Here is a 19,549-nt window from a genome sequence, read left to right as displayed (position 1 = left end):
GACCCTGGGAGGTGAAATCATTTGACCAAGATGTGTAAGTGGCTTGAAATTCTAATCTAGATCAGTCTGAACCCAGAGCTGGCCCTCCCAAGCATGACACTCTGCATATGAAGCTGAAGAGAAACAAACCCACTGACATTAGCTCCCAAAACACCTGTCACTGTACCTCCTGGCATCCTCAAAAAAACTTTCAAACCAAAATATCCTGATTCTACCCAAATCCTCTGATGTCAAGAGATCTACACGCCAGAGAAAACATGTTTATGAATACTGTAAGACAACAAAAGGGGATCAAATGTATCCTCGCAAAGTCTAGTTTGAACATGAGAAGTTTAGTGAAAACAGGAGCAAACAAACTGAAATTGAAAATACAGCAAGAGATACAGAATACAGAACTTGCCCAAAAAAGAAAGAAAGAAAGAAAGAATTAAGAATTAAAAGAAAAATCATGGGAAAAAAATCTAACATGATTACCATCCCCTGAAAAATAAAATAATGACATAAGTAATAATGGTATCAAATAAGCCTTGACTCCTTTAGTTCAGAAATTATTTCTCAGCCTCCATCCGTCCCATACATCCATACACACGACAGAGGCATTACTGCTCATGGCTCAAGCTGTCCTTCAACACCTCTCCTAGACCAAACAGAGCTGCCTTGCTTGAGGGTTGGCAGCCCCTGCTGCCCCAGGGTGGAGCTGCTTTAGGGGCGATGTGCTGCAATTCACTCTGCAAAGCCTCCCTTGAATCTGACTGAGGCTGTATCAAAGGCCACGCCTTTGCTTAGCTTCTCTCTGCGCCATCCTACATCCCTATTCTCCCATAGCATCCACCTAAATGAATGCCCCCTTGCAGGAAAATACTTGCTTCAGGCTCTGAGAACCCCAAGCTAAGACGGCACATCATGAGGCATGCAGAGACACATGTGGATGTCCCACTTCGGAGACCACAGTGGCTCATCTCAGCCAGGCAAGGTTTGAGACAGGAAAGAGAACACCTGGAAAGTTGATTCTGTCTACACATTGGATAACATAATGGGACAAAGGACTGGGATGGGAACAAAAGATCAGCGGGGATCCAAGCAAGAGTTGCTGCTTGGACCAGCCTGATGGTGAGGGGAAATGGGAAGAACATTTAGCAAAAGGGAACCCCTGCACGTGGCAGCTGAGAAGCCTTTAGCGAAGAGGAAGAAGCAGAGGTGGAGAGGAGTCATGCCTTGTGTGAGCACTGAGTGGAATGGGCTGTGTTTATGGAGCTAGCAACCCCCAGGGAGAGCACGTGGGTAGAGGAAGATGAATTTCATTTTGGACACCCACTTACCTCTGCCACCCAAGCCGAGTTCCCTTTCCTCAAAAAGAACTAGCAGTTCAGAGAAGCACCATATGCACAGTATCCTCATTGTGGATGCAAACGCCCAGGCACAAATCACAAACTGTGTTCAAGGCTATAAGGAGTAGGTGTTTAGTACAGCAGTCAAGGCACCAGTTAGGGAGACTGTGTCCCCTCGGGATGCCTGGGCTTGCACCTCTGCCCCTCTGCCCCTCCTTAATAAAAGTCTTTAAGGTATTTAGTTTATTTCGCTGGCAGTTTGTGGAGCACTTAATTGTGTGCAAAGTTCCTTGCTAGGCCTGAGACATATACCATGAGGTCAGCCCTGGTGGTCTCACGGGCTCAAGGCAAGACTTCATTGGACCAAATATCTTTATGGATTTTGGAGCCACTCATAATGAGCATCCTGTTCCTTTAATTGTTGTCTTACCTGGGGCATGTTGCATAATCCCTCTGATTCTCAGTTTCCTCATTCATAAAATGAGGAAGAAAATAGTGGCACCTGTTTCATGAAGCTGTTGTGAGGACCAAGTAGCATTATTAATAACTAGCATTTATGATCAAAAGTTCCAACTCCGTGCCCCTGGCACGCTGTAGGTACTCAATAAATACTTGTTGAATAAATTGAGTGGGAAAATATTTCCTTAAATATTATTCTTGCTATTCTTTGTTTTTATTAGTTAGCCTTCTAAGGAATTCCACAAGCTAGACATAATTGCCATCTCTCTCTCTCTCTTTTTTAAGTAAGAAGACGAGGTTCGTGAACTTTGAAGTTCGCCATCCAAGGTCACACAGCTAATCCATGATGGAGAATTCAGATGGTCTAAAGTCTGCAGCCTGAAGCCCCCTGACGTGTGTAAACCACAGAGATCAGGCATACAATCTGTGTTCTCTCAGTGTCCGAGGACTCTGGGAGCCAGATGTGGGTGTCTGGGTGCTTTCTGGGACATAATACAGCCCGGCAAGAACAGACCTGTGCTTTAGGAGGATGACTGTCTCCCAGGTAGAACCAGAACTAGAGTCAAGATGGGTGAGGTACTCACACTGTACGTAAAATTGAAAGGACAAAAAACAAACAAAAAAAAATCTCAATCACCCAGATATATACAAGCAAGGTCGGTGTTGCCCATTTTCCCCTTTGCCTATAGCTCCAATATGGTTCCAACCTTTAGTGTAAATGCTTGTATTTTGTTTCTGATGAGTATTTTGCAGTGATGAATATTATTCTGAGTTTGAGGCATCCCCTTAGGCTTATGCCTACTGTGGCTGGGTGATGGCTGCTCCCCTAAAGTTCACACACTAGAAACCAGCAGATGGATGATTTCTCTCTGTCTCTCTGTCTCTCTTTGTCTCTCTCTCTCTCCTCTCAGCAACCCTTTCAAATAAAATAAATTTTTTAAAGTAGACAAATACAAAAGCTTCCCATTATTTTGTCACAGCAATACAAAATGACTAAGATAGTGCTCAAGGCAACCACTTCACTGATCACCCCCTCCTACCTCTGCTCAACAGAGTCACTTCTCCCACAATTTCTGTTCACTTTTGTTCAAGAGAAAAACTATCCAAGACCTAGTTTCTCCATCTCTCATATGGGAGCTGCAACGCCCACGTCTCTGAGAGGCTGTGAGTGTGGGATGAGAGCCGACAGGTTCAAGCCTTGCCTGCCAGTAATGAGTTGCGTGACTCACGCCGGATGTTATGTGTGCCCACACAGCAGTGCCCTTGGCAGAACTGGGAGGCATTCACAATTTTCCGCTCTAAACCTTAATCCTCATCACACAGTTCATAACCTGTTGCTTCCTCCACTGCCTTCTGACCCCGCTACCTCCTCTACCCATTGGAGACAACCCCGAGTCACTCAATCCTGAAGACAGCCGGGGGCCAGGAAAAATATCCTCCAGGGATACACTGTAGAACCACTAAATCCACTCTGAACCGGGCAGTTGAAAACAAACACTGCTTCTTCCTCATATTGGAAAAACCATACATTGTGTTTCGAGGACTTCCAGAGAGGGTAGAAATATCCTTATTCTAGGGGTGGAGGTATGTGGGAGAGGAGGAGGCAGCTCAGCCTGATACCCTGCAGTCAGGACCATTTCCAAAAGCATCTTCGGGACATTTGCTATTCCAGTGGCATAAACCTGAGTCAGGTACACATGCTGGGACTCCTGAATATATTTACAAAGAAATCAGCATAATGCGTGGTTAATATTCAGAATGTGATTAATCCAAAAGCCCCATTTCTTATTCCAATTACATCCACTGCTCCCCTACATGGGCCAGATTTTGCTTAAATGCATATGGAATCAATTGGAGTGCCAGATTGATGGAGACTGCCGGGAGCCTGGCGCTCCAACGGTAATAAGTTATATCCCTATTATGTGGCGGGCAATAAAAAAAAAATCTGATATTTATTCTGCCGGATTTTGAGAAATTCTTGGAGAGAATCTAGCCTGCTGGAACAGTGAGACATACTTCACCCACAAATGTCCCCTCTGCGGCTCCACTGTTTAGAGGAGATAAGGCTGCCTTAGCAACACAGTGCCTGTGCACTTGAGGGGGTCAACCTGGGTGCCCGTAAGAGCTGGCAGCTTTCATCACCACAGACAGCTGATTCCTCTCTTCTCCTGTGGAAAAGCACAGGCTGTGTGACCTTAAGCCAAACTCTGACCTCTCTGAGCCTCCTTTTCTCCATCTGCTCAGTGGGAACAGCAGTTAGCAGTCACGGAGGTATATCTGTTAAAAGAACTAAATGAAACGATGAGCATGCTGGGCACACAGTTGGCACCTAACAGATGATTATAAACAGAATTCAAAAATGGAAGAACAGATCAAAGTGAATCCTCTTCACCTCATGAAGTCCTCAAAATATGTTAACCAGACCACCAGGAGAATAGGGAATGATTTTTGATGGTACATGGATAGTGGCTGTTATTTTAAAGTTATGCAGTTAAGATGTATTTACTTATTTGAAAGGTAGAATGACACAAACAGAGACACAACACACACACACGCATATACACACAGACACACAGAGGGAGAATTCCCACCTGCTGGTTCACTCCCCAAATGCCCGCAAGAGCTGGGACTGGGCGAGACCAAAGCCATAAACCAGGAACTCTACTTGGCTCTCCCACATGAACAGCATGGATCCAAGCACTTGGGCCATCACCTGCTGCCTCCTGTGTGCATTAGCAGGAAGCTGGACTGGAACTCAGAGTAGCCATGACATTCCAATATGGAATGCAGGCATCTTGAAAGGCAACATTAACTCACTGCACCTAAACACTTTCTTTAATGTGTCTTTGGATGAAAGTTACCAAAAAAAGAAAAAAAGGTTCGATGCATTGATTTCAAAATCATTACTATTTAGGACTGAGCTAAAGAGGATTGACTTAGAATGAGCCTTGAATTGTTAATTTACGCAAACAGTTCTCTACCACTGATGGCCAACCCACAATCCCAACAAATTTTCAATATCCCTGGTGGCCAATGAGCAGTGGTGTCCTAATGCTGTGGCCGGGAACTGGTTTTCTCCAGAACAATACTATATGGGTAAATTAAAACTACCCTGGGTACCAGGAACCTGAATCCAGATTTTACACAGAAAGAGCTGGGTCCAGCCCTCACAACTTGAACTCTAATAGCAAGAAAACTAAGACCCTGCACTCCATATGACAGAGTTCCCTGCTCTCTGGCAGGCAGAGCCACGTCAGGCTGGCAGCCATGCAGAAAGACAAGCTTCTGAGCACAGGATTCGGTGGGGTCAAGGTGCATCTATTTTTAATACAATTTTCTGAACTTTCCTACTGCACATGGGAAGATGGAAAGATGGAAAGCTGTTTTATTTTTTGCAAATGCTGAGGGGGATGAAGGCTTTTCAGATTAACGGTGGCAGGTGTTCTCATTCTGAATCTCTGGGCAAGATCCAGGAGATGTGGGAATCTTGAAATGACAGAGAGGCCAGTGAAGTCATTGTGCGTGCATGCCTGTGTGTGTGTGTCTCCACACACAGGCACTTGAGCATTTCCCTGGAGAAAGGCCATGGCTTTCATCAGTCTATCAAAAGGGTTTGTTTGGAGTCTATCAACTGGTTGGAAAGTCTGTGATGCAGAATCTCAAAAAAAAGGGGGGATGGGAGGAGGAGGAGGAGGGAAAGAGGTACATTAGTTAAGAGTGCACAGAGAGGTTTAAGGGTGGCCAGGAATAGCTGGATGTGAGGGAAGCTGTGGCAGATAGAAAGGCGGGGAGGGGCTTCTGAAGTATTTCTGTAGACCCTTTACAGAGTGGGAGAATCACACGAGTGGACGGGCGTGACAATGCAGGTGTTCCTGGGATTTTTAGACTGTATTTCATTTTTGGATCTCTACCCTAGGTTGCATGGACCCCTGCAGTATGAGTGTCACTCAGACACCTCTTCCCATGTCTCAGCTCTATTCCCAGATATGAATCCCCTCCAGGACAGGAACTCTGACTGATTCAGTGTCTCACCCTCCTCTACCACCCAAGCTCATTGGGTCAACATGTGCCCAAGGAATGAATGTACCCAACTATAGCAGTGATGAACCAAAACAAAATGTACACCCAGAACAGGTGGGACTCAAGTTGTTACCTGCATCACACAGTCAGAATGTGCTCTTGGGCAAGATGCTGAATCACCCTTGTCCTCAGTTTTCTGCCTACAAACAGGGAGGAATCTCCCCCACCCCATCTAATATGGTTATTGAGATGATTGAATGAGTGCTTTTCTCAAGCTCAGTGCTATTTCTAGCACATAAAAGGCATGCAGCCAGTCATAATTATTGCTCTAAAAAAAAACATGCCTTTGAAAGACTGACTCTTACTTAATTGCTTAAAAATTATTCAGGGTCAGTGGCATAAATCTCACATTGGCACCGACTTCAACAAAATATCATACCATGAGAGCAAAATCTGCCAAGAGCCTTCCGTGCTATCAAGGGGGGAACTAAGACAGGACAGGAGCAGAAAAACAGGAAGCATTCACCTGGCCTCAGGGTCAGAGAAGGGTTTCCCTGTGAAGAGACATTAGACAGAGGAGTTAAAGAAATGGAGTTTGCTTAACACAGTGACTGAGAAAGTGCTGCAGGTAAGGGAACACGTGTGAGAAATTCTGAGGTCAGAAAGAGCTTGTAGGGGCAAGGAACCAGCCAGCATCTCGATGAGCCTGAGCACAATGAGACAATGGTCCCAGACTAGGACCATGCAGGAGTCACCTACTATCCTCATTACAACCACTCATGGGCCTCCCCTTCCTTTCCCTACCCAGGCATCAGAATTCACTGAAAAGCATAACTTGGATCCTACTGCCCCTTTAATGGTTCCTGCTGCCATCAGAGAAAGTCCAAGTTCTTTGCCTTCCCATAAAATGTCTTACTGACCACTGCTGATATCTCCAGCCTCGTGCCACACCAAGTCCCCTGATTCTGCCACACGCACACACACACATGGAACTTATGTGTCCACTGTATCCTTTCACTGCTTCATGTGTGCCACATTCATTGTCACCCCTGGCCCTTTGCACCTGCTCTGCCATGTGCCTGGAAGATGTTGCTCCAAGTCCAGATCTTGCTGTCTCCTTTTTACTGTTTGTACCTCGGGTCTGCCATTGATCTCCTCGAGTGTTTCCTCCCTGCGGATTTTGTTAAGACGTGTTTATTTATTTGACAAAGAGAAGGGGAAGAGACGCAGACACACAGGGAGAGAGTTTGCCCATCCACTGGATCATTCTCCAAATGATTGCAACAACAAACCAGGAGCCTAGAAACCCACCTCATTCTCCCATATGAGTGTCAGGGGCCCAAGTACTTGGGCACTACCTCATGCCTTCCCATGCATGTGAGAAGGGAAATGGATCAGAAGTAAAACAGTAGAACACACAGGGCTCAAATCAGCCCCTAATATGGAATGCTGGCATTGAAAGTGGCAGCTTAACCATTATGCTATAACAGGGACCCCCTCCAGGAATACTTTGTTCTCTGTCATGTCACCGTTGTTTCCTTCATATTACTTATTATTTTCTTAAAGTATTTTAATTGATTTTATTTATTTTACCTTCATAATAGAATGAAAGCCATGAGCACAGACTTTGTCTGATTTTCCGCCCAGTGTTTAAAATAGCATTTGTCATTGTGAGCTCTCAATAAATTTCAGTTGAATGGATGAAAGTGTGAAAACAAGAGTATTGACCAAATCTGAGGTATGCCACAGGCAAGGTTGATTAAGAGCAGGTGTGTCACCTGTAGGGCGTGCACACCTCCCTGTGCCTGCTGTATTCCAACAAAGCAGCCCATACACCCACATTCAGACTGGCTACCCTGGGGCTTGCCCTTCACACAGACAAGCCCTCAACAGAAACCAATGTACAGCTACCAAGCCCTCAATCTGAACACACAGTGGGATGAATAAAAACATGCAGCCCCAGTGGGAGGCCGTGGCAGGGGAGAGTGCCCTGGGTACGACGCGAGTCCTGTCACCTAACAGCGTTGAAGCTTGAACAAAACCCTTTTTTCTCTCCAATCATTGGTTTCTTCGAGAAGAAGAGACAGTGTGATTCCTTGGAAGATGCTCAGCAGATGCTGAGAAGTTCAAGAGCAAGTCAGCCATGCAAAGTCCACCCAGATCCCCTCCTAGGACAAAATAGAGAAGGTGGAGCTGGTCCTAACCCAAATGTCATTCGCTGTCATGCATCTCCCAAGAAGCCACAAGGGGAAAGTGATGCGCAACAGGGGAAGAGGCAAGCAAGGTCTTGATTCCATGCTAGCCCAAGGGAAGGACTAGACATGACCCCTTGTCCATGTCTACCATGTCTGCGAGAAACATTTCATCCATCCTGGGAATCTGAAGAAATCGTGCCATTTTATCACAGAAACTGACCTCCAGCAAATAGGTAACGAATAAACATTAAAGAAGAGTGGAAAACTATGAGTCTGGGTAAAACACAGGTCCTTAAGGCCTCTGTGATGCTCGGGTCAAGTCTGAAACACCCTGAGACACAATTACTTGGCAGTGGTGATGGCAGCTAACTGGAGAATGCCAGGATTAGAATATAGGTTTGCCTCACCAGAGCCCACATTAAGGGTTAATTTCTCAATACATTGATGTTGTGGGGGTGGGATCTAGAGGAAGGTGTTTGGGCCATCGGCAGAGCCCTCATGAGCAGACTAATACTTTTCTCTCAGAAGTGGATGAGCAATTACAGGATTTCAGCCCTCTTGCCTCTCTCGGCATGTGGTTGCCTGCCATTTCCGTTTTCTTCCATTTGTTGCCACAGCATGAAACCCTCACCAGAGGCCAAGAAGATGCCAGCACCATGCTCCTGAACTTCTAGAGTTTGGAGCAAAATACACGGGTTTTTTTTTTCTTTTTTCAGTGTATCCAGGTTCAATAATTCTGCTACAGCCACAGAATCAGGCTAAGATAACAGACCACCACTCCTATGGAGCCATCCTCTGTGTTTAAGAAGAGTCTTACGTCTACAGATCCAATTTTCTTTAGTCCATCAGATACAAGAGGGAGGAATGCAGCACAGATGTAAAATCAGAAGGCATTTCTCAGTACATAACCTCCACCAGATTTTCACTTGATGTGGTGAGTCACATCAAGTCTTGATAGCACACCCCAAAGCCAGCTTCCTTCTTCCAATCCTAAGGCTGCTGTGCTTCTCTCCCAGCAGCAAGGCGTCCATGGTGCTTGCCCCAATTGCCATAGAAAATGGGATTTCAAGTCCAGAAAGTCCCTGACTAATCATAAGGTCCAGGAATTTGAGATTCTGATTAATTGGATTTTTCCAGTCAGGTGAGTGCTCTGGCTTCTGATGGACTTTCTTGTGGTCAGTGCAGTAGGACACTCAGCCTCTGTCACTAAAGAATGGCTTACTCAGCCTTGAGCAACATACTCAATGTGTGTGTTATCTATTGTCACCTAACAAGGTGACTTAAACCTAGTGGCATAAAACAGCACACAATTAGTATCTCTGCATTCCAACGAATCAGAAAGCCAAGCATTGCTCGGCTGGATCTTGTCAGGGCCCACAATAGAGGCATCAGCAGGCTCCGTCATGAGGTCAGGGTCATCTTTAAAGGTCACATGGTTATTAGCAGAATTCAGACCCTTGTGGTTGTAGAACTGAGGTCTCTCTTTTCTGGTCATTTGTCAGTTGTGACCACTATCCACAGTATTTAGCTATATGGCCCTCTCATCTATTACCTTACTAAATATGCACTTGTTTAGGGTTTGCCAGGATCCTCTGAAGTCGATGGAGTCATCATTCCTACTTAGAAGATGAGGAAACTGAGTCCCAGTCAAGTGCTGTGATTGGTCTAGGGTTCCCTACTGGTAAGAAGTCCAGTCCTAATCAAGTCAAAGTTCTCTAGCTTCAAAGCATACATGCTTAATCACTCTTAGAGAGGGATGCTGCCTCTTTTTGTCATGATTTATTTTAATAACTGTCTTTTTAAAAAAATTTTAGAACATATCCCTTCCAGACTAAATATGCAGGTTCTTAGGGAAAGGAACCATTTCATTATTATGTGGATGTCAAGTCCATAGCACAGGCTGTGGCACATAATCAGTAATTTATAAACTTCTGCTCAATGGACAGATAGGATGGGTAAGTTGTGAGTGTCTGGATAAGTATGTGCCTTAGTCAGTGTGGGAGGGGAATGTGAATGGATGCAAATGGAGAAGACTGGCATTAAAGCGGGTGGTTAGCATATAGCTAGCAAGCTGGATGGATGAAGTGGGTTGGTGGGTGTGTAAGAGCTGTATGGATTGGGTGGTACGGAGTGAATAGGAAAGCAGAAGATGAGGTAGGTGGATGGATATATGGATTAGAAGTTTCACAGTTGATGGATGGGTAGGTAGGTGGATGGTTGAATGGGATGGGTATGAGAGTTCAAATACAAACAGAGTAAATGAAAGAATGAGTGAGTGGTGGTGGATAAGAAACAGTGGGTTACTGAATTGTGGTAAAGAGCGAAAGGTGTAAGAAAAAATGTGTGGAAACAGAAAAACCTTCTCTCCCACCTCAGCAACTCCTAGATAGTCTCTGATTTTCTTCTGCAATCATCTTATATCATACATATCGTTTACTTGTAAGAGTCAGGTTGACCCAAATTTACCAGGAAACTTATTACCCATAAAGTTATTTTCAAATCCAAGAATTCAAAAATACCAGGCTATTACAGGAATTTGGAATGAATGCAGTGAGCCGGATGGATACTTGCTAGACAGACAATATGAGAATGGAGACTACCAACAGGCTGCACCCCCAGACCCTGGAGGGCCAAGGCATGACGTCTTTATTCCTGCTCAGAGCCCCTGAAGGCAGAAGATGCTTCAGCTTTAAGAATGAGAATTTTGCTTTTGCAGGAACCGATGGAATCCTACTGGTAAAATAAATAAGTATATCAATCAATCAAAAAATAAAATCTGTGCCAAACCTGTCTCCAATACCAGATGTGGATAGCTGACAGCTGTGACATCACGTAACGCATTCTGGGCCACCCAGGTGCCATTTCAGAGTCGCTCTTCCCTCTGACTTAATTTAGGACGTGTACAGCAACAGTAAGTTAACTGAACATCAACAGAGTACTATGATAAAGACATCAATGTGTGCGCCATCTCGTTCTAAAAGTGATCCTAGTACCTAGGACTGAGATGATCTCAACTGGCTCAGGAATTAGATGAGGTCATCCACCAAGGTCACCCACCTGCTAGCGATGAAAGCTGAGCTTTACAACTGCACGTATCTGATGAGAAAACTCCCGCAGGGCACCTTTTTGTGCTAACCTGCTCCTCTCCAGGGACAGGGAAATCTAGATCCTTTAACAAGGAGGAGCTGTGTCTACCGTGGCTGACATCCTGGAACACATGGCTTTGTAGGACATAGGGATGCAACAGAAGGAGCAGGCAAAGGGAGTAGGCTGAAGAAAACAGTCCCAAATCTCCCTGTCAACCAGGCTAAATTTGGGAACATCTCCCATTTGGCTGACAGACTGGAGGGTGGCAACACTTCTCAAACAACACAGAGTTGTTCAAGAAAGGAACACTATCCAACTCCACTGAGCTTTTGATCCTGAAAAAATGTTCCCAGTCACCAGTAGGAGTAAAGGGAAACCAAGAAGAGCAGAGGAAAGGACGATGCTCACACCACCAGCATGAGCCGGAACTGACGATGCTCACACCACCAGCATGAGCCGGGACTGGGGGCAGGTCGGGCCAGGCCAGGCTACAGCACCCGTCAGTAAATGCCAAGGTGACACGGACCATGCCAGACTGCAGCACCAATCAGCAACACATAAGACCCAGGGGAAGGCAGGAAGTATGAGTCCCTTACAAGGGCTACAGGGGGGCTTCCCTGCTGGGCCACTGCCCCCACTGACGAGCATGAGAACTGGGATCAGGGGCAGGGCTACAATACCTGTCGGCCTGCATGTGCACAGGGTTGGGGGAGAATCATGTTGGGCTGACTGACTATACCCACTGATACATGCATGAGCTGGTTGGGCTTTGCCACAGCATCAGCTGCCAAGTGCTGGGACTTGGGGGCAAATCCTGTCAAGCTAGACTGCAGAACCACTAGGAGAGTGCAAGATCTGGCAAACAGAGTGGGCCTAGTAGGGAAACTGTGGGCACCTCTCTGATGGGTTACAACTCCCACTGGTGAGCATGAGAACCAGGATTGGGGGTGGACCTGGCCAGACAGGAAGTGGCACACACCAGCATGAGTGTGGGCTGGATACTTGTGTCAGCTAGGCTGTTAAGCTTCAGTGCTCACTGATGTATACAAGACCTGAATAGGATGTGATGCATACTGGACCAGCCTGCTGCACATACTGGCAAGCACCGGAACCAAGGCTGGGGGCATAGTGGGGATTATTCGGGGTTGTTCTGACTAGGCTGCAGTTCCCACCGGTGTACATGAGGACTGAGTGCATGGTGAGCAAGGTTGGGCTGCCTACCCATTGGTTTGTGTAAGAGATGGGGCAGGAGACAGAATCAACCCAGCAATTACAGCTACCAGTGTATGCATAGGCTGACGTAGGTGACAGAAAGAACCAGACCCAGTACTGGCAAGCACACACAAGAGTCAGGTCTAAGATCACTTCAGATGAGGTTTCTTTGGGGAACCCCACAACTGATTCACTGGACTCAGAATGAACTCCAACCATGGGGAGAATCGCAGGAGCCGTCATTTGAACATGGAGTGCATGTGTCAGAATTGGGTCTCGTCAGTGGCTTAGGGCAGCAGATGGATACCCAAATGCACATGGAGGATATGGCAGTCCATCAGGGCCTGCAGAGGACATCTGGGTACCATAGCAGAGGATGGAGAACAGAACAAATTGGTCAACTACCCCCAGCAAAGCTTGACAGCAAATATCTGAGCAAATGGAGAGTCTAAGGTAGACTATAGTAGCCAGTAGAGCTTGGAAGGATTTTCTTATCCTTGGAGCAGCGAGATCAGCAGCATTTCAGAACTATAGAAACCACTTGAGCAGAACCCTCAGAACATGTTCCACATTGGGGACCCTGGGATGAAATCAGGCGGCCATTCCCCATCCCCATCCCTGGGGACTAAGGTGGTTGGGAGGCTGGGTGCAGCTTCCCTCTCTATCCCTTTCCCCCAAGATACAGGAAGAAAAAAGAAAATTTGGAAACAATGGTCTCACCCACTTTCTCCAAATCCTCTACCCTTCCCATCCTCATCGACTATGTAAACATCATAAAAAACATTTTTTTAAAAGATGATGATGCCCAAAGGGCTGCCAATATAAGACTTTCAGCAAAATGCTTAGCACAGTACCTCGTACTTAAGAACCTACCCCTATCCTCCTTCCTGTGCTGCACTGTGCAGTTCCTAACTTGTCATTCCACATCCTCTCTCTCCTCTTCACTCAGCGCTGGGCCCTGTGATTCTGTCAGTGGTTCTCTCCTTTTCCATGTTCAGTTGAGTTTAATCAATGGGTGACACTAACAGGAGATAGAAGACCACATCCCCTGTCAGATGGCCCGGTGCAGCCAAGTACACCTCCCTGGGCCCCTTCTTCTCTACAGGTGGCTATGAAGCAGTTCTTACCACATAACAAACAACTTCGGAATCTCAACAGATCCTAATGTGTTCTGCTCAAGAACAGGTGGGTGGCTTCCGTGTTGTTGGACTAGCCGGTGCACATGCTCATAGAACATGAAAGAAGCACACTGGGTGAGTCTACTTCTGTCTATATCCTTTTCTGCTTCACATGCTACTGACCAATAGGCGCCACATGGTCAAGATGAAAACAAATGAGCAGAACTGTTCTTTCTTCCTACCCACTTGGAGCCTTGGCAAGGCCACATGGTTTGGAACTGAAAGCGTAGAAACGTTTTCTCTGTTGGGGTATAATGGCTCCCCACAGCTCAGCCCTGGCAACCAGCGCCACTCCACACTGGCTTTCCAACACCTCATTCACATTTCCATGAATAGCCGCTATATGTATAATCTTAATGGTAACTTTATTATTTAAGTACACTTGGGTATCATTTTTTGATTTAACTCTCCATAACTGCTCAATGTGGAGTTGTCTCATTTCTGAAACACATGCGCTCCTCCTTCAATTGCGTTCATGTTCCGTGTCAGCGAGAGCCTCCTGGGTGTCCAGCATGGGCTGGATGAGAACAGGAGTGGCAAAATATCAGTCCTCTTGCTGAACTCACACGACAGTCCACGTACTGTGCGTGTGTCATTTAGTGACAGCCATCAACCAAGACTGGGGCATTATCATGATACCAGCAGAAGAAAACAGCCTCACAACAGGGAAGTGACTTGCCCAAGGTTACTGAGCTAAGAGGCAAAGGGGGCAGGACTGTACCGAACCCCAGGAGCACTTCACTCCACAGCATTTTTCTCTTACCAACTCCTCCTGACAGCTTCATATTTCAGTGCCAACACACACACACACACATTTCATCCTCATCTGTGCAGCATGTTCCAGGATTCACTCGTCTTACAGAGGAGAAAACCAGATCTCAAAGAACTTGAGTTCAGTTCTCCAGAGTGGGAAAAAAAAGAAAAATCACACCGCCGAAACACAAACTCAGTTCTGACGGATTCAAAACCTCTTGCCTTTCTACCACACCTGTCAATCAAATTTACTCTCTTCCCCAAGACTCTGACCTGGGCAGGCCCCAGTGGGAACTCTGGTCAGCTCTGACCACAGCCCACTGGACAGAGGCTGGCCTCCCCTGCCCTCTGATTCGTCTAACTGCCTGGCATCTCTCCAGGCTAACCACGCTCTCTTGTTCCATGTCAACTGCTTTGGGGAAGTCTCCTGTCACCCTGTTTTACGGTCCTTTCAATGAACAGCAAATCTATATTGATTTCAGACCAACTCAAGCTATAAATTACTGGTCATGATCAGCTTGGAAACCCTAAATGAGAATCTATTGACTGGACCAGGAGCCTAAATCCAATTATCGTTCCAGAAAACCTATTGTTAGGGCTGCCCAATGCCTATATGTAAGGAACTTTTTTTTTAAGATTTTTTTAAATTTTTATTGGAAAGTCAGATATACAGAGAGGAAGATTTTCCATCCATCGATTCACTTCCCAAGTGGCTACCACAGCAAGAGCTCAGCCGATCTGAAACCAGGAGACAAGAGCTTCTTCCGGGTCTTTGACTTGTTTAGAGCGACACAGGATTCCTCTTACGCAAAGCACCAAGTTCAAATGGAAGCACTCCCTGTCGCGCCATACTTGATCATGTAACAGGTATAATTATGAACATTCCAAACAATGAGCACTGGCACACATGGCCCCCTACCCAAAGTGGACATTCACAAAGGCAAAGGGATCCATTTCAAATACAGAAAGATTAGGCTCTTGAGTTGCTTAATGATTAAGTCAATGAACGGAAACGAATTTTATCAACATATTGCAGGATTAAGAACAGTTCTGACTGATTCAACATCAAATGAAGATTCAACACAAAACTCTTTACAAACCCGTATTAGTAACAAATTGGTTCATGAATGTCATTTCGGAGAGTATTTTATCAGTGAGCACACACAAAACTCAAACTCCCCAGAAGCTTCACAGCTCACATATGTCAGCAGGTTGGTACAGTTCAAATACAAGAACCCCAAAATCACACAGGATACCACACAATTATTGATCTCTAACACTGTGATGCTTTTTTTTCCCCCCAAAAAAAGTGATTCAGAGTGACAGATTTCCAGCTATCATGATACAAGAAAGACCGCAACACTTTTTTTCTCCTCCTTTACAAACCAGTGTAGTACCTGAACAATGGACGACCATGCAGGCAAAAACAATGAACTCAGAAAACGCAGGGTCATTCCTTAGTGTCTGTGGACACCTCATTCCCGGAGTCCCCAAAACTGCCCAAATCTGAACACACCCAAGCCACTCACACACAAAGGTATTTGCATATGACCTGCCTTCCCTGCCTCCCCTCGCTTCTCCCCATCACTCACAACACCCGATACAAGGCGCACGCTGTGGGACTCGGTGCTATGCCATACTGCTCGTGGGAATGGAGAACCTTGTTTCTGCCAAGGACCAAAGGAACATTTACAACATCATTCATAGACCATCCAAACTTACCAATCTCAAAATTAGCCTGCTATGGATCGGATTTCAAGCCCCACCTACTGTTGCCTTGGCAGGGCCAGACCAGATGACTTCTTGCAGGCTACGTGGCCTGTGGGCAGATATTCCCCAGACTTGGTTTAGGGAAGAGTGGCAAGAAAGCTGTCACCCGTGTGCCTGCAGCTGCAGGCATTTTCCACTGTTTTTAAGGCAAGGTTGGCCTTGCGTGGATGCAGGTCCCACAGATACCAAAGGCCGTCTGCAGGTGGACATTCAATACGAGTTTCATTTCCTGGGCTGGTGATGCCATGGAATATGGTATTTTGCATTTTTTCTGGGTGTCTTAAAATGGGTTTGGGGTGGTTTCTTCTCTAATTGTACATAAACTTTACTTGTGAAATGAAATTTTTCTTACAATGTCTATTTTTTCTTATGGTGAATAATATACCTATAAATGTTGCAGACACCCAAAACAAAGATTAACACTTTCAGCTACACTGTCATCTCCACCTGTCCCTTCACCATGCCCCGTGAAAAGAAATTCTCTCTCCCCCACGTCTATCAGGAACCCTCAAAATATTCAATACACATGCTTCCAATGAACGGGTAAATCTCTTAAAATCACTAGAAGAAAGAAGATGTTTCTGGTATATTGTTTTAGAATATTAGGACAAGGGTGACCTCCGACTTATAACCATGAAATCACACAATCTGGCACATCCTTGGACTATATTCTACAATACAAACATTAATATGACGTCACAGGCTGGCACTGCGGCACAGCCATTTTGGTGACACCGGCATCCCATTTAGGCACCAGAGCTTGAGTTCTGCCTGCTTCATTTCCAATCCAGCTCCCTACCAATGCATGGGAAAGCAACAGATGATGGCTCAAGTGCTGAGTGTCTGCCCCCCATATGGGATGCCAGGATGGAGTTCTGGGCTTTGGCCTTGACCAGTCTTGGTTTATTATGACTGTGTTCTTTGGGGAATGAATAAGCAGGTGTAAGATTTCTCTTTCTCTCTGAGGAATAAATCAGCAGATGGAATATTTCTGTCTCCCTCTCTTCTTTCCCCTCCTCTTGCTATAATTCTGTCTTTCAAATAAATTAATTTCAAGAGAAGGTGGTGGCTTCAACTCAGTGACGATTAAGGATACTCACAGTCTTCTTAAATAAAACGTGGGAAGGGTGCTCAAGAGGGACCAGAAGGAAGAACACACTGCAGGGGCCGCGAGAAGCGAGTCCCATCATAACCCACCCAGTGCCCAGTCAGCAGGTGCAGCTTGATTGCTGCCAGGCCACTGCCTGCACCACTGCCTCCCCGGGCTCCCTCCCTCCCTTGGTAGCATCTTGATAAGAATGTTTTCACATCAGAACCAACCCAGCAATTGCAGCCACCAGCTGATCGGGGCGATGGACTGTGCCGGGCCCTGTTCTTGCTAGCACATACAAGAATCTGGTTTGAGCACACCTCAAAGTTTATTTGGAGATCTCCCCAATCAAAATGCTGGACTCAGAACCCTAACCAAAAAAAACGAGAGAAGACAGAACAGGTCAACCAATCATCTCAGCTATGATGGACTATGTCAATCACTGGATTCTTCAAGGACCTCATTGTGCTTGGAGTGGCAAGACTGGCAGCGATTCATAACTGCTGAAATATCAAATCCGCTTGAGCAAGAACCTCAGAGCATACCCTCCATCCGGGACCTGGGGAGGGTGGGAAATTGGGTGGGCCTTCTCCCTTAATACCCCCCTTTAAACATGCAGGAAACAATATGGAAAACATATTAGTCTTACCCACTTTCCGGTAGCCTTTGAACCTTTTTACCCTACATAAATTATTTTAAAAAATAAAATAAAAGGGGGAAAAAAAAGAATGTTTTCACGGTACAGCTTATTCTGCAGTTGAAATGGAATTCTTGGGTCTGAGATATCTTCGACTCCTCCACAGCAGGGACACTTAAGGTCAAAGAAGCCCCCGAGATAAATGCATGGATGTGTTTCTCTGGAGAGAACAGCCATAGAATTTGCCATTTTCTGTGGCGTGTTTAAAGCTCCAAGAAGCACTGGAATCACTGAAGAGAGGAGTCATCCTGGGAACAATGATATCCACACAGGCAGGAGCAAAAGGGGCCTGTGGAACAGCCCAGTGTGCTCAAGCAGTGGGGCCAGGAAGGGACATTTTCCCTCTAGCTTCCTTTCCATGAAATACAAAAGGCGGGCCCAGCGCGATAGCATAGTGGTTAAAGTCCTCGCCTTGAACGCACCAGGATCCCATATGGGCGCCAGTCCTAATCCTGGAGGGCCCGCTTCCCGTCCAGCTCCCTGCCTGTGGCCTGGGAAAGCAGTCGAGGACAGCCCAGAGCTTTGGGACTCTACACCCAAGTGGGAGACGCAGAGGAGGCTCCTGGCTCCCAGCTTCGGATCGGCTCAGCTCCGGCCATTGCAGCCGCTGGGGGAGTGAATCATCGGACGGAAGATCTTCCTCTCGGTCACTCCTCGTCTCTGTATATCCGCCTTTCCAATAAAAATAAATAAATCTCTTTTAAAAAGAAAGACAAAAGGCACAGGACAAAGGTCCAGCTGCATCAGCTGCTGCCACTCACCCCGCTCTGTGCTGAGAGCTGGGGACACGCCGGGGCTTCCACAAGGCTCCCCGCGCAGCGGAGCCGCTCAAACCACCCACAAAATTCACCTGTCTTCATCCTCTTTCTTCTCCAAGCTGTTGTCACTGCCAGGCGTGCAGGAGCTTAACAAACAGCAGCTTCTGTGGGCAACAGACAGTCCTTACAACATCCACCTGTGGCATCTGGATTTAGACAAAAATCTAGATCCAAGGACAGCCTGTCTACGCATGTGCTGTGTGACACATGGCAGGTCACATCACCTGAAACTTGATTTCCTTGCATGTAGGAAGGGAGCCCGCACCACAGGGAACTGTGAGGTCAAATCAGCCGATCTGTGAAAAGCACCTGGCACACAGTAGATGCTCAATAGGGAATGGCACTGGCGTCCAGGGCAGAGAGCCCTGGCCGATGCTGTAGCCAGCAAGCCATCTTTGGGAAAATGAGGCTTTCCAGTTAGAAACAGTGGTGTTATAGGTGGGTGCGTGGCGCCACCTGGTGGACACGAAAGGCAACAACGTGTCCCAATGGCTGGGACCCAAGTCAGCACAGAAGCCGCCCAGATGTTCTGCAGGTGCCAAGGGCCCCAACAAGGCATTCAGTTGTGCAAGGATTCGTGGGTGCCTGAGCCCCGTGTGTGCTCGCTTCCCCCAGCCTCCCTGGGAACAGGTGCACCTCACCCAGGAGTAGACCCCAACAAAGCCGGGTTTTATCACCATCCTGGTTGCAGAAGTCCCACTGTTTCGGTGCAGTTTTATCTAACCCTTCCCTTAGGTTTCCATTCCCTTCAAGTTTCAGGTTCCCTTAGGTGTCAGTTCCCCTAAATTTCAGTTTCATTTTGATAAAACCTCCAACTATTTAGTTACACGCCCAGTTTTGTACCTGACAGCCCTATCCACCAATCCCTGCAGCCCTGGACTCCCCAATACCCGCCCCTAGGTTCCATGTTCTCTTTCATTGTCATTCATTCTCCCTCCACCT

General features: G+C 46.4%; 1 long non-coding RNA gene across 1 annotated transcript; it reads right to left on the bottom strand.

The window, feature by feature from the left end:
• Window positions 1-5,730: 5,730 nt before the first annotated feature.
• Window positions 5,731-13,076, bottom strand: LOC121172035. Its single transcript, XR_005886192.1, has 3 exons — window positions 12,985-13,076; window positions 11,342-11,344; window positions 5,731-5,742 (listed from the first exon to the last, which is right to left on the bottom strand). It is a non-coding gene; the product is annotated as an uncharacterized LOC121172035 (long non-coding RNA).
• Window positions 13,077-19,549: the final 6,473 nt, after the last annotated feature.

This window comes from Ochotona curzoniae, unplaced genomic scaffold (assembly GCF_017591425.1).
Source record: "Ochotona curzoniae isolate NIBS_2020 unplaced genomic scaffold, NIBS_Ocur_1.0 scaffold_274, whole genome shotgun sequence".
NCBI lineage: Eukaryota > Metazoa > Chordata > Mammalia > Lagomorpha > Ochotonidae > Ochotona > Ochotona curzoniae.
The sequence above is the reverse complement of the archived record's forward strand: the minus strand, read 5'-3'. Positions and strand labels throughout refer to the sequence as shown.